At 37.0% G+C, this 16,579-nt stretch overlaps 2 protein-coding genes and 1 pseudogene across 2 annotated transcripts in view; 1 reads left to right on the top strand and 2 right to left on the bottom strand.

Annotated features, from left to right (window-relative positions):
- Positions 1–16,579, top strand: part of LOC130097323 (gastrula zinc finger protein XlCGF7.1-like) — a 362,909-nt gene that overhangs the window by 143,650 nt on the left and 202,680 nt on the right. The gene's annotated exons all lie outside the window — the stretch shown is intronic.
- The window catches only part of LOC130097297 (uncharacterized), a 298,549-nt gene that overhangs the window by 87,820 nt on the left and 194,150 nt on the right, over positions 1–16,579 (bottom strand). The window lies entirely within an intron of this gene.
- LOC130097324 (gastrula zinc finger protein XlCGF7.1-like) lies at positions 15,070–16,330 on the bottom strand (annotated as a pseudogene).

Below are 16,579 nucleotides of genomic sequence, written 5' to 3'. Positions count from 1 at the left end.
CCACCACTGTCCTGTCTGATGAAAAGAGCCCCACGCTGTCACTCATATTGCCCTTGAAAGCCATGATCGAACAGAGCATGACACCGGACGAGAAAGACTCCACAACTATTGCTAACATGAAGACAGCCATCCTGCAAAACCTCTCAAGCAGATTCACAGAGGAACAGGATTATCTACTAGAGGGTACTGCCTTGGACCCCAGATTTCGGTCATTGCCCCACTTACTCCCTGAACAACGTGAAGAGGTTTTCCACCGGTTGAAGAACAAATCAAACCAGTTACAACAGGTGTGTCTTCTTGTCTGCATTACAAATTGTCTGAGAATATGTGTATTTGCACTTGTGTGTGTTTGTCACTCTAATTGCATGTTTGTGTAACCTACTTTGTGCACACCTTTTGTGTATGTACTTGAAACTATACTTACTTACTAGTATACCTTAATTGTTTTATTTATTTTATTTTAAGGCTGTCACTTGGGAAGCAAACAAAGGAGGGAGGTGCCAGTGATGGATATCCCACTGATGCAGCAGATCAAAGAGATGCAGCACACAGAGTTGAGCCAGAACAACCACCTAGTAAAAAGACAGCACTGGAAGAGCTCTTTGGTGCAACTTTTTCTCAACCACCAGTCACCCAGTCCAAAACTAGGATAGAAGTAGAGATTGACATGTACAAAAAGGACACTTCTATTCCCCTCACTAGCTGTCCACTGAAATGGTGGAAGGAAAATGCTCAAATGTACCCTCTTCTTTCACCTCTTGCAAAGGCTTACCTCACAGTTCCAGCAACTTCTGTTCCTAGTGAACGTGTTTTTTCGACAGCAGGGGATATTGTAAATGCGCAAAGATCCCAGCTACTGCCAGAAAATGTAGATATGCTAGTTTTCTTGCAAAAAAACCTGTAAGTAACCTAAAAAAAAAAAAAAGCTGTTTGTGTTGAAATTACTTGAACAGGACACTACTTGATGTGTTTTTTGTTGCACTTTTACTGCTTAAAGAAGTTCTCTCTTGGGCTATCCTAATTTAAATTTCATGATACAATTCAGTTTTATTGGTCAGTGACACCTAGTAGTCATTGTTAATTTATTTACGTACAGAAGGTTAAACTAAATCTTGATTTATATTGAAGTATTGTATATTCTTTAAGTTGCATGTATAACAAGACAGTTATTGAACACTGTTAATGTTAAATAAATCTGTTATTTGATTTTCAGTTTAATTTTTTTATTTTGTTCAAAATATTGTGATGCATATCATATCGTGAACCCAGTATCGTGATACGTATCGAATCGTGAGCTGAGTGTATCGTTACACCCCTAACGCGTTATGGTTATTGTGTTACAAACGGTGTACGCACAGAACAGAGGGGCGGGGTGAGCGAAGCTCATTATCATTTAAAGCAGGGGTCTCCAACCTTTTTTCATTTGAGAGCTACTTTTTAAAAATGAAAGTGGCCGAGAGCTACTCATGTAATACAATACTTAAATCTCCTAAATAATGTCTCATAACTCATATTAACAGCTATCCAAACTGTTTTAGACCTAAAAGAGTTTTTGTAGGCCTATATATGTCACCCTTAAATGTCAGAGAAAAGAACAGAATAAGAGATTAATTTTTTTTATAGAAAATTGTACTTTGCGTATTATACTGTAAACACATAATTATAGTTGATTTTATAGTGCATCATAACTAGAGATGAAATGGCATGAAAAATTCCTTTCATGATTATAGTGACCAAAATGATCACGGTTATCACAGAATCCTGTTAAAAAAATACTACTAAATAAAATCAATTCACCAAGTTATATGTCGAAAACCAGCAAGTAACAAAAAAATAGCATCAATATGCACTTTTTGTTTAAATAAACATTAAAATAATAACATTAAAAATGATGGCCAGATTTTAAAGGAGTGTCTTGCAACATGTTATCTACTAACAAGTTCAAATAAAGTTTTGACAAAAAAGGTTTTATAAAAAGATAAACCTCATATATCTCAGCCTTTAAATCATTTTTATAAAAAGAATGAGTCAAAAAAGATAAATTACTGACATTTACAATGCACATTAGCTTATCTTTTATTAATAATAGTAAAAATCGGTCCGATTTTCCCGTGGCGTCTGTCGTTGCTATGCAACCATATGCTCTTCACAACGACAAATAAGTTTTAGTAGCTAATGGATTTCCACTACCGAAAAACGCTTGCTGTAGCTCTGCTACAAGATTTATTTACGGAGAAGAGAAAAACACCCGTAGTGTTTGGGTGCACCCCCCTCCTTCATGTTGACTGAGCTTTCAATGTTGTTACGGAAAGGGTGAAGCTGATTGGTTGGATCTTGTCACATGACCTGCGGTGCGCTCGTGGCATTCTGAAAAGTTAAGGTGTTTTCATCTCGCTGCGCCTGGAAAAAATGAGCACGTCGCTTCAATTATGAGTGCGCTTGCCCACGCACCTACATTTGAAATAACGAACTTGAGCGCGCAAAAGACGCGATATGTGAACGGCTCCTTGGCGAGCTACCTCCAATCAGGCCACGAGCTACTGGTATTTAAAGGCATATGCACTGAAACGGCATGCTGAAAACAGAGCTGTTTTTGACCAGGTAAAATAAGTGTTTTCTTACAATACTAATGAGAATTTTTAATTAAAGTATATTACAAACTTTTAATTTAGACCCTAAAGAATCAAATTAGCTTGTACAAAAATGGCATTATATGACCCCTTTAAGCAATTTTGAGCGTGGCATGGTTGTTGGTGCCAGATGGGCCGGTCTGAGTATTTAACAAACTGCTCAGTTACTGGGATTTTCACGCACAACAATTTCTAGGGTTTACAAAGAATGGTGTGAAAAGGGAAAAACATCCAGTATGCGGCAGTCATGTGGGTGAAAATGCCTTGTTGATGCTAGAGGTCAGAGGAGAATGGGCCGACTGATTCAAGCTGATAGAAGAGCAACTTTGACTGAAATAACCACTCGTTACAACCGAGGTATGCAGCAAAGCATTTGTGAAGCCACAACACGCACAACCTTGAGGCGGATGGGCTACAACAGCAGAAGACCCCACCAGGTACCACTCATCTCCACTACAAATAGGAAAAAGAGGCTACAATTTGCAAGAGCTCACCAAAATTGGACAGTTGAAGACTGGAAAAATGTTGCCTGGTCTGATGAGTCTCAATTTCTGTTGAGACATTCAGATGGTAGAGTCAGAATTTGGCGTAAACAGAATGAGAACATGGATCCATCATGCCTTGTTACCACTGTGCAGGCTGGTGGTGGTGGTGTAATGGTGTGGGGGATGTTTTCTTGGCACACTTTAGGCCCCTTAGTGCCAATTGGGCATCGTTTAAATGCCACGGCCTACCTGAGCATTGTTTCTGACCATGTCCATGTCCATCCCTTTATGACCACTAGGGCTGTCACTTTTTATTCGATATTCGAATATGCATTCGAACATGACGTGAAATATCCGTAATCGAACTATAAATAAAATAACCGTTTTTTAAAGTGCCATGTTTAGCGCATTTTTTACAGTCTATGAGACCGTTTGTTTTTTATTTTATTGTTTGCCATCTCATCCAGTACATTAGCGGGCACTCTAAACGTATTGTAGCGTAAGCTCATGACTAAATCAAGCGAATAATAGCAGCCACCCTGTTTTGAAAATGGAAGATAACACACAGAACGGCCAGCCTGAGAGGACAATTACGACCCCAACTCATCTAAAAAGTAGTGTCTGGAAATATTTTGGGTTCTACACCGTAGATACCACTTCTCTCAACATTGACGCGCAAATACCCGTGTTGTGTGTGCCAGGCTCGTGTGCGCGCTCCGAGCGCGTGTTCTCCACCGCGGGGAACATCGTCAATAAAAAGAGAGCCGCTCTTGATCCAGATCAAGTTGATAAATTGGTGTTTCTAGCAAACATTAAGAAATTAATTAGGCTAGGCTATAGGCCTTACTCCTGCTGCTGTTTAAGTTGTCACGTTATTATTGTTTTTGTGCCGTGCTGTTCCGTTTCTGTTTTTTTTCCATGTAGCCTAATTTTGTTATTGGCTAAGTTGATAACCTGCTGTTTAAAACATTAAGTCAAACATTATTTTTCAGACAGACTTATGAGTCCTGTTTATGACTTATCAGACTGTTAATAAATGTGTGATCTCCGTTACAGTGTTTTTTTTGGGGGTGGGGGGGGGGGGGGGGGGGGGGGCTTCTTAGATATTCGAATATATTCGAATACATTGTATACATTGGGTTTGTGATTTCCTACATCTTGAAACGTTCAGGTTTATAAATGGGGGTAATCTTTGAAGGATGAACAAATAATGTTTTGGTCATCACATTAAAAATAACATTTAAATATAGGCCTATTTTATATATATAATATTTAGATAATATTTGAGTTTTGAAGTGCTGGAAAAAGATGTGTGAAGTACTTGAAAGCATTTTACTATTCCAGCCAAACTTTGTTACAGTTAGTGTTATACTATATTAAATCCATGGTGAATGTTGCTGATCTGTGGACTTAAAGCCTACAACTAGTTCATTCACGGCACAATGTTTCTCCTGGTTTCCACGTCAGCGCTGTTTGATCTGATAGAGATATACGGTTAATAATGGAGGAATTTGAATGCTTCTCACTAGATCTCGCAGCGATGTTATTACTTCAGTGGCGAATTCAAATGTTTTCTTCACTGGATCAAGATCGGCTCGCGCTGCACAGATGTTGCTGGTCTGAACTGATACACGGTCCGTGAAGCACTATATAATGAGTAGCGCAGTTTCGTTCCGCTTTCAGTTTGCCATTTGATGTTGCGCAACGTTGTGGTGGTCGCGCCAGCGCGGATTTTGTCTGTAGGAAAAATGGTCCAAGGAATCGTTCAGTTTGTATGCGTACCGAACCGGAAGCCTCGTAACGAAACGGTTCAATACGATTACATATACCGTTACACCCCTAATTGTGTGAATATAATGCATTTAATACAAGATCTGGCAACTGGTCAACATTAGACAAACATATTGGTCCGATTATTCATAAAGGAGTTTGGGCCATGCAAATTACGGGAGTTTCCCGGGAGAAATAACAAACCGGGAGGGGTCCGGGAGATAGGGCTAAAAAACGGGAGAAACCTGGGAAAAACGGGAGTGTTGAAAGGTATGCCCTAATGACCACCATGTACCCATCCTCTGATGGCTACTTCCAGCAGGATAATGCACCATGTCACAAAGCTTGAATCATTTCAAATTGGTTTCTTGAACATGACAATGAGTTCACTGTACTAAAATGGCCCCCACAGTCACCAGATCTCAACCCAATAGAGCATCTTTGGGATGTGGTGGAACGGGAGCTTCGTACCCTGGATGTGCATCCCACAAATCTCCATCAACTGCAAGATGCTATCCTGTCAATATGGGCCAACATTTCTAAAGAATGCTTTCAGCACCTTGTTGAATCAATGCTACGTAGAATTAAGGCAGTTCTGAAGGTGAAAGGGGGTCAAACACAGTATTAGTATGGTGTTCCTAATAATCCTTTAGGTGAGTGTACGTTCCTTCAACCCTAGACTAAATAGGGACGTAACAGTCAGTGGCGGTCTTAACATAGAGGCATAGGTAGGCGGCTGCTTGGGGCCCCCTACCAGCGGTCGTAGTAGGGGGCCCCCAACCAACCTCAAAATGAAAATAGAAAAGAAAAGAAAAAGCCCCTTATCATCATGAACGCTTCAAAAGCATTGTAAATGTTATTAATATTCTTATGAAATACGTTGAAATGTTGAAGTAGTAGTTAAAATGTCCAGTTCATGGTTCCTACACAAACACCCCCTACTTTCACAATGAAATGGACTAGCAGGGCCTGAATTTCGTTTTGGAAAATGGGGGGGGAAATCCCCCCTTAGATGATTCTCATGGGGGGGATTTTTTTTGTTTGAGGGGGAGAAAGGGGGGATATTTTTTCCAAACAAAATTATTACATTTATCTTGCCTAAATGTTTAACTTTGCGCTCATTGCATTTTTACAATGGGGTAATATTGTTGTTAAGAATTTACACATCACAAGGAAGCTTGATTTAAATTGTTTAATTAAATTGAAAAAAGTAGCACAAATAAATACAATAGAATAAAGATACAAATAAAGATAATTAAAGAGAAAAGTTTTTCAATGGGTCTAACACTAGTATTCATATACAAAAACTGAATAAAGTAATCAAATGGAAAATAAAACTGGGTAGTATTTTAGTCCTGAATAAATTAAATCCATAGGCTATTAATCCTGATTCCTTTAACTTAAAGCTATCTTTTGTTGTTTTGACAACAAAATGAATGACAGACACATATGGCTGCCGTCACTTTAAGAGCTAGTGCACAGATCCTGTTCATTATACTGGCATGCGTTTTATGCTTATTAAAGACAAAACCGACTGTGTTTAGAGTATAGCCTTCTCACAAAGACTGAAATTGACAATTTTGCGTGTTAAAGCAATATAATCCGCGAAAAATAGTTACTGGCCAGCTGTTTTTGAGGCGGATTTTCTATGAATGTGCGCATAGAAAATAATCTCTCAGAGAGCGCGCGAGCACTGATTAGTTTAAAATCGCTTGAATGTTTAAACTGGTAAGACTTAAAAAGACTTCAGTAGTTCAGTCACGATGCACTGCTGGCCCGATTGTGCAAGTGAATATTCCGTCATGTCCCGAGTCCCGACCTTACAGTCTATGGTCCCGACTCCAAAACGCGAGTGTGTTTTATCGCCGCAGCGCTTGATGCCTGCCTTGCACAACACATTATGAGAAGAGATAGAAGACGCGCGGCACCGCTGAACACTCACGCTGTTTGTGAAATTGCGTCTGGAAGATAGTTGTTAAATGAATGATTTTATTTTATTATCTGTGTGGATTACGATTGCGGGAATTTCCCGCATTATAAATGGGAGACCTGCGGGAATGATTAGAATTATGCGCAATACCCGCAATCCCGCGCCGAAATTCGAGCCCTGACTAGTCTGTAACGGCGAAAGATAAACAGACAGTGACAGGAGGACTGGGAAGTACACAACGAAGTAAGACGAGTCTTCACGCGAAAATGAAACAAAGTTACCCAAGCTGCTCAAAAAAAAGCAAAAAGACACCGATGTATTTGGCAACGCTGCCAAAAATGACAAACTTTTTTTTACGCCTACTGTTGGGGATACATGCCGCTACAGCAGCAGCTGTGAGTGACGCTAGTTGAGGATAAGTTGTATATCCTGTTACAGAAAGGGCAAAATTAAATATGACATTTATTATGGGTTTATGTGATGATTGTTTGAAGGTCACGTTAATTAAAAGCCTAATAAATGTTAATTGTTTGGCTTTCAAATACACTGTAATGTTGGATGGCTATAATTAATGTTTAAAATTAGGGGAAAAAATATTTTTTTATCCAGACATCAATAGCTGTATTAGTATCAGTGATACTGACCTTCATTCATAAAAAGATGCCATTAAACAAGTATTTAAAATATACTGTCTTTATGTTATCTCAACATTAATTTGTAGATTAACTGTGAAATTCTTACATTATAAAAATATATAAACTAATATAAACCTACAAAACTGTTTGTTTGTAGAATGTTTGAAATGTCAATCACAAGTGCAATGCCAATTGCAACCTCACTCACTCACTCACTCATACAAAGTAAATTATTCATCTTGGCAATATTTGCTAAGTATATGGCTGTTTGTGATGTTTTGCTAAGTATTTGACCATTTGTGGGGGTTTACCCTAACAAGGCCTACTTGTCTTGCTGGTATATATTGATATTATTGATTTGATCTTAAAGAAAGAATAAACAGTGCTGGTTTTCTTGGCATTTTGGCAAAGACAGGTGTTATCCAAAACCATATTCTCTGTTGGGTTCCATCATGACTATTAGTTTGTGTAGTGCTACACTTTGTATGTTCTCTGCTTTCCATCTTAATTTTGGAGTAAAGAAGTGTATGGGGTTTAAAGGGGAAGGTTTTTTTTCTCCTCTCCAACCTTTACTTCCCGTAGATTAGCTTTACCCACACCATTTAGTCGGTCATTTTTTTTTCCGTTCTCTTTTAAAGATGGGATGGGGGGCCCCATACGTACCTTCGCTTTGGGCCCCCAATTTGCTAAATCCGCCACTGTGAAGGAGAAACACTTCGAAAGGGACGCGAAAGCTGCCTGCTTTCTTTTCGACAGGTAAGTCAATGTTACGGTCTAAATTACAAGCTTTTTTTCATTGCTTGGTTGTGTACTTTATTATATAGACAGCATAACAGTAGAACATGTATAGTTAAAAGCTAAACAGGCTCTTTGACGAATAGCATCATAGGCTATGTTTGATGTAATAACGGTTGCATTTCATGCCTACATGTTGTCATAGCTTATTGGTACATAACGGCTACCATAGTTGCAACACGCATTTGAAAAATCGAGGCACTAGAGTCAGAGCATAGTATTCGTTTGAATGCAAAATACAATTTCCCCGCTAGATGGGAGAAATTCCTAGTGTACCTTTAACAAAGATAATTAAATTAATTATATTTTATTTATACAGTGAAGACTATATGCAGTGTTATTTTACATTTGATTATTCAATGTCTGACTCTGTACCTGAATACAGTTAGATTTACCTGAAAAAAAAAGTCATTTATATCTTTGTTCTATATGCTTGTAATTGTTTACTTTCTATGCAGATTTACTTCATTACAAAATCATCCCAGTCATTCTAGAATGATTCATTCTTTCCAAATAGAGCTATTCAAGTCATCTGGTGAAATTGTTTTCATATCGCAGAAAAATTAAATAACGCAATGTCATTTTTTCCCAATATCGTGCAGCCCTACAGACAATAAACACACACACACACACACACACACACACACACACACACACACACACACACAGGAGATAAATGATACAGGAGATAAATGTATTGTTTTTATGTGTGTCTCTTTTTTGTCTTTGTAATATGGACCATTACGTGTCTGAAATAAAATAAAAATAATAAATAAACACACACACACCTTCAAATTCACTGTCTTTCTGCTGAAGGATGCATGAGAAAAGACATTTATTACCGTCCTCCCTAACAATAACTGGAATTCATCTAATACACAGGTCACAGATATGGCTAAAACATACATTAACATCAAAATGAAAGCTAAACCCATTTAAACGAAATTTCCACAGACTCAATCCACCAAAATGATATGTGGAGATTTTTTAAACGCGCTTTAAACAAACACAACATAGAGACAAAACAACTCGTAATCTGAAAACAGGCATAAAGTCAGGCAGCAAACTTACATAAATCAGTCCACAGTAGAAAACAGTCCAGGCCAGCCAGCAAACAATCACGAAGAGAATAAACAGTCCAAGAGTAATCCACGGGAAGACAAAACCACAGGAAGAAACGCTCAGACATGTTCACCAGAGCACAACAAAACTTCCCAATGAGGAACTTTTTCTTCATCTGTATTTTTTTTTGTGGCAGTTTGCAAACAAAGTGCATTACCGCCATCTTCTGGATTGAGGTGTGAACTCATTGGGATGTAATTTTATATATGTTATATAACAAAAAATATATAAAAAAATAAATAAAACCTAAATCCTGAGTTTCTTTCATAAAGATCATAACATCCTTAATTATAGATTGTGTGCCAGGCAAACTCAATAGTTTTTTTTTTAACTCAATCCATTTTCCTTCTCTAGTTCTTTCCTTTTTTTCAGAGTACTTTCTACACATCAAGAGTACTGTATATGTTTTGCATTTTTCCACTTCTCCACAATGAATGCATAATCCAGTCTGGTGTTTTCCTATTAACTTTCGGCAGCTGTTTAATCTTGTGTGCCCTATTCTCATCCTTGTAAGCATAGTTTCCTCCTGCCGTCTTCTACTGTTCTTTTTAACCATCACTTATTTCTGGATGCTTTATAAATGTCTTCATTTCTCTTCCTGATCCCATGTATCCTGACACTTTTTATTTATAGTATCTTTAATGATAACTTTAATATCTAATTTGCTAAGTGTAACTTGTATAATTATGCTGTCTGCTTTCAGGGCTTCTTTTGCTAATGTATCCACCTTTTCATTTCCCTCAATACCCACATGCACTGGAACCCAGGTAAACTGTACATACAGTTTTGGTTGAGTTAATCTAAAATGAATTGATTTATTTCATCTAAAAGATCTTGCAATATAGATTTCCACTCTGAATACTTGATAGCGAGGACATGGAATCTGATCAGATTACTATCATATGCGGTTTAACTTCCTCTAACCCATTGCAGTGCTAAAATAATGGCTATTATTTCAACTGAGAAGACTGAGAGCTGATCTGAAGTGGTTTTTGGATGTTAATGTTGTATTTTGGGATGAATAAAACTGAACCCGTCTTGCCAGTTATTGGATCTTTGGATCCATCTGTAAGTAAGTACAATTTATTTTTATAGCACATTTAAACACAGCTCGCGCTGACCAAAGTGCTGTACATAGTGCAATAGCCACAAAATAATAATAATAAATAAATAAATACACTTCAAATCAGTAATTTAAACTAAGATGACATCAAGAGAAAAACAGTTAAAAATAATTGATTGTTGCTGTTTTTCTGCATTTGTGTCTCTTTTCATTTTGGTATTTCTTTGAGTAAGCGTTCAATCAAAATAATTTTCAATAATATTCTTGTTCTCCAACATATAAAACACAAATCTTGTGGCATTCACAGCAACACTAGTTTATTAGTTAACTAACTACACATTTACTTTATGTGAATCTAACAAAACATTTGCTCACTGTGACACAGAACAATACTTTCTAATAGGGCTGGGTATTGACACAAATTTCACAATTCGATTCGATTTCGATTCACAAGCTTGCAATTCGATTCGATTCCGATTCCGATTCGATTCAATATTGATTATTTTGGATATCAGGTACAATACATGGCAAATTTTCTCAAGGAAAACAAATCTCTTAACTAATGCTGTAAACTATGGGAGTCAGTTGTAGCCTATAGGCTTCATTAGCCTTAATATTGAAGGTAAAAATGAACTGATTTGTATACAAACACTTAAATTACACTTTTATTTATTTTTATAATAATAAAGTTATGAAATATAAACATTTAAATGGTGGCTGTCATAAAAACTTGCCAGATTTATTCAAACATGCATTAAATATCGAAGAACATAAAAAATTATAATGAATATGTAATATGGTGCATATATTTAGCAAAATGCTCCTCTTTAAGAGTTAATTTTTCTAGCTGACTAACGAGTTTATAGTCACATATGGTTTTTCTGAGGTAAATGTGACGTTGCATGACATTGTTTACAAGTTGTATTACTGACGTCTTTCCACTGATTGAGCGATTCCATGTGACATGATACGGATTTCGATAAGTTGTACTCTATCTTTTAACACACTTTCAGATGCTCATTCATGTTTATTTCGCGCTGTAACTGGTATTATTAAGGCAGGAGGAGATCATGTGCGATCCGCGCTGCTGCTTCTCTTGAGCTGAGCCAGAGCGATCTCACGCCACAGCGCCAAAACGGTATTTATGTTTTTGAATTTCGGGTAACGCTTTAGATTACAGCCCGGAAAGTACTGCGTAATTAAAGCGATTTTACAGCGTAACCTTTGATAATTATAGTGTACCTATAACGTACTTACAATATAAGTATAAGGGAACAATATTTTATATTTGGGGAATAAAGGGGTAACAACCAGGAGAATTACAAAATTATTTATACTGTAAGTATTATAGAACTAAGGGGTACTATTATGATATAACAGTCTTACATTTGGGAGCAATTTAGCAAGAACATACTTGCAAAGGGGTACCTTTTTGAAATAATGGTGAACCAGTACATACTGTATGGGCTTTTTAAAAATCACAGGGTACATATCTATGCATTTATGAAGTAATCTTTTTAACAAAAGTGCACTGAAAACAAAAACTATTGCAACTTTTGCTTAAATATTGGGGAAAGATACTCTTGTTTCATGTAGTGGTGCTTGTTACCCCCTTGTTCAATGTAGTTAAAAGGGTAAGTGTGACATTGCGGGCTGTAAATTAAAGTGGTGCTTGTTACCCTCTTGTTCCATGTAGTTACAGGGTAAGTAAAATAAAAATGCATACACACAATCTTATGTCACTGACTCAGAAACCTTTATTTATTATACAAGCACCCCTTACCCTGTAACCACATGAAACCAGATATATTTCCCATATTTAAAAAAATTTGCAATAGTCTTAGCTTTTCTTGCCATCTGCAACTATAAACATCTGCACTATAAAAAAAAATAGATATGCATAGATATGCATATCATTTTTAAAAAGCCTATACAGTATGTATTTGTACACAATTATTACAAAAAGGTACGCAGTGTATGTTCTTGCTAAATTGCTCCCAAATGTAAGATTGTTGTATCATAATAGTAGAATAAGTACCCCTTAGTTCTATAATACTTACAGTATAAATATTTTTTTTAATTCTCCTGGTTGTTACCCCTTTATTCCCCAAACTTTACATATTGTTCCCTTATACTTACATGTAAGTACTTTATAGGTACACTATAATTACAGACAGTTACACTGTAAATTCCTCTTAATTACACAGTACTTTCCAGGCTGTAATCTAAAGCGTTACCGAATTTCGTAAGAAAATGGACGTAATTTGAAATTTGAGACTTTATTTAGTATCAATAGTAACAAAGAACAAAGATTATTGCGATTTATTGGATGGGATGCGTACGGAAGCGTATTGCATTCACTTGAAGAAAAAAAATCTACTATGTTTTTCTGATTTAACGAGTTAATTATCTCAGAATTACGAGATCATTTTTCATGGAAAAAAAATGTTGCTCTGTTTTTCTGAATTATTTTCACGTTCCCTTGAAAGAGAGGATGCATAAATGGATCCTAAGCGGGCAAGCGGCCTATCATACCCCATAAGTCATTGCACTGGTGACGACAGCATTTTTATTTAAAGTTCGAGAGTTCGTTGGTGGACGGCAAATTCACATTTAAATGTAAGTATTATGTTTTCATTTACTCAAATAGCTAGAGAACCCAGAGTTATAAGCCACAAGTTTTTCTTTCTTATAAACTTCATCTTAACTCATTCGTCACCATTGTCTGGTAGTTTGAGGCAAAACTTGTGCCAATATTAGGCCTACTTTAATAATTGTTTCAGTGAGCAAGGAGCAGACAGCAAAATGTAAATGAAATAAATAAATAAACTAAACTAAATAAATTAAATTTTATTGTAATATTTGCACTGGGCTGTCTCACTTGTGTATTATAAGAAATATCACTCACCCTATAAAGCCCACAACAATAAGAAAAGCAGTAGATAAGGCAATGGGGTTTCACTTTTATGTGTTTTTGTAGTGCTGTAATGCAAGCTATGTCTACAAAGGTTTTAACCAAATTTGAGTATCCAGAAATATGATTTCTGAAGTATTTTGTCTGTATGTCCTGATGTGTCATATTTTGCAGTGTTAACAATGCACTAATGTTAAGATTGCACCCCTGTGTTAATATTTTTCACCCCTTTTCTCCTTTTTTAGAGCAATTATTATTCTGGAGAAAATGGGTCTGCTGGGGAAGGCAACTCCCATGCAGGTAAAAAAAAAAAATACAAAGTAAGAAAGTTAATACACACATCTTTACTGAAATTTATTGTGCTGTTGTTGTTAACAAGCCATGGTTAATTTGATCTGCCTTAGGATTGCAAGTGTCCTGGTACAGGTGAAGGTGTGAGTGGGAAACCCACTGCTGAACTGGTTTGTCCTCATGGATGATGTGTTGGAACAGAGGCACTCCACCCAGTACCGCTGCTAGCCATTTTGGTGCCCTAAGCATAATTCCTTTATGATGCCAGTTTAACTTTTTAACGCGCAATCCAACGGACCACTGAGGGGGCGGCGGCACCATCGTTACTTTCTAGAACAATTAAATACACTTGTTCCGCCTGTTTTGTTATATACACTCACCTAAAGGATTATTAGGAACACCATACTAATACTGTGTTTGACCCCCTTTCGCCTTCAGAACTGCCTTATCATTATCAAACTGTAGGTTAAAAAAGAGGAATACAAATGTAATAATACTAAATATTATTTTAACTATATACATACAAACTGTAATTATTTTATGTATTGTTGCATATGCAACAGATATCAGGAACACCTATTAGGCTAAAATAAGAGCAAACACAATAATTATTTGTTAACACCAGTTAATTTGTGTGTGTGTGTGTGTGTGTGTGTGTGTGTGTGTGTGTGTGTGTGTGTGTGTGTGTGTGTGTGTGTGTGTGTGTGTGTGTGTGTGTGTGTGTGTGTGTGTGCGAGTGAGTGATGTGTGTGTGTGTGTGTGTGTGTGTGTGTGTGTGTGTGTGTGTGTGTGTGTGTGTGTGTGTGTGTGTGTGTGTGTGTGTGCATTTGAGCGAGAAAGAGTATATTTTGTATTTTCTTTTCATTTATTGATTTTATTTTGCATATTCTCAAAATGTGCTGTTGCAGTCTTACCAGTTCATTTCTGTGTGTGTTTGTGTGCTAGGGTGTGTGTGTGTGTGTGTGTGTGTGGGGGGGGGGGGGGGGGGGGTATTTTTTTTTCTTCCATATTTTAGAGTGTCACTCCTTCATTGCTGTACACTTTTTTTCTGCACAGTGGCTGATTTGTAGTTTGTACCACCAAAAGTTTATCTGAGGTTTCCTATTTTTTCGTATTTCACATTCATTTCCTATGTCGGTCATTTTTGACCGCGAAGAAGCCAAGTGTGACTTTTTTTTACGACCCTTTAACATATCCGAATCATCTCCTTGATTTGTTTGTGTGTTCACATAGGTAATACAACAAAAGTCACCAAGTTTCATCGCATTCCGATGAAGCAAAACAATTTTACATTTCAAAACGTAACAGTTTTCGGTCATTTTAGACTGAAGAAGCCCAGAGGGTTAACAATAACTGATTTATTTTGTTATTGTATAACTGTTGTTATTTCTTTGAGTAAGCGTTCAATCAAAACACAAATCTCGTGGCATTTCACAGCAACACTAGTTTATTAGGTAACTAACTACACATTTACTTTATGTGAATCTAACAAAACATTTGCTCACTGTGACACAGAACAATGCTTTCTAATATGTTTCCCCAGATTACTTGATTGGGTGAAACTCTTCTCACACTGAGTACAGTAGTACGGCTTCTCTCCAGTATGAACTCGCTCGTGTGTTTTCAGAGATCCAGACTGAGTGAAACTCTTGTCACAATATGAGCACTTGTAAGGTTTTACTCCAGTATGAATTCGTTGGTGCTGTTTTCAGATCACGAGATGTAGTAAAGCTCTTCCCACAGTCACAACACATATAATCTCTCACTTCATTATGTGTTTTCTGGTGCTGTTTAAAACTGTTCAGCCATGAAAAACTCTTTCCACAGAGAGAACACACATAAGGCTTCTCATCTGAATGAACTATCAGGTGTGATTTTAGATGTGATGATGAAATAAAATCTTTCCCACACTGATCACAGTTAAATGGTTTTTCTCCAGAGTGAATGAGCAGATGAACACTGAGAGTTGATGCTTGAGAATAACTCTTTCCACACTGAGTGCATGTATACGGTTTCTCTCCAGTGTGAATTTTCATGTGTGTGTAAAGGTTTCCTTTCAGTGAGAAACTCTTTCCACACTGAGTGCAGGTGTGCGTCTTCTTGGCTTTTGTTCTTTGAATTGTAAAGTTACGATGTTCCTCCTTCACTTCATTCAGTTCTTGTCTTTGCTCTTTCACTCTCACCTGGTCTAAAATACACAGAAATACAGTTAGAATCAGTTCAAGTGAACCCTTATTTAATAGCAGAAAACAACAGAGCTCAGATCTTTCACTTTTTGTTCTCTCATTCACTTGTTAATATAGTACAAATATGTTTGACAACTGCTATATACAAGGTTATGATCATTTAAATACATTTCTCCATCATTTATCATCCATATACTGCTTATTAATTCACATCTACCAAAGCATCAACAATGAAGAATCAAGAATGGACACCAACCTATTTGTTCCTCAGTATCTTCATGTTTTATTCTGGATGGTTCTGGATCACTCATGTCTTCAATCTCCTCTTTAATAAACTCCATCTTTAACAGTCACACAGATTTCAGCTGCTACTCCTGGAGTTTGTGCTTCTCTTGTAGGATGATGGGAATATTCCCAGTATTTATTGGTGAATTGTTGTGGGAGGGGCTTCACTGCAGGTGTGAACTGTGATCACTGTGTTTTTATCCAATCTGCATTTAAAAAGTACAGGGCCATCATGTTTAACTGAGCTGCTGAAAAACCTCAGCTGAGACTTTTCTCATATTAATTTACATAAAATCATGCGCTTTTATGGTATTTTGACTATCATTCTCATATATTTAAGTCAATCAGACAATTGAACTCCATCCCATGTCCACACCCGTAATTTGTCCTCTGTAATACAAAGCCGTGCACCCGCTGCACCCTGCTCTATCGAAACGTGCTAACTTGTCGAAAAATGCTACCGTAGAGACCTG

The sequence above is a fragment of the Rhinichthys klamathensis genome, unplaced genomic scaffold (genome assembly GCF_029890125.1).
Source record: "Rhinichthys klamathensis goyatoka isolate OS25496 unplaced genomic scaffold, OSU_Roscu_1.1 h1tg000216l_1, whole genome shotgun sequence".
Taxonomy (NCBI): Eukaryota; Metazoa; Chordata; class Actinopteri; order Cypriniformes; family Leuciscidae; genus Rhinichthys; species Rhinichthys klamathensis.
The sequence above is the reverse complement of the archived record's forward strand: the minus strand, read 5'-3'. Positions and strand labels throughout refer to the sequence as shown.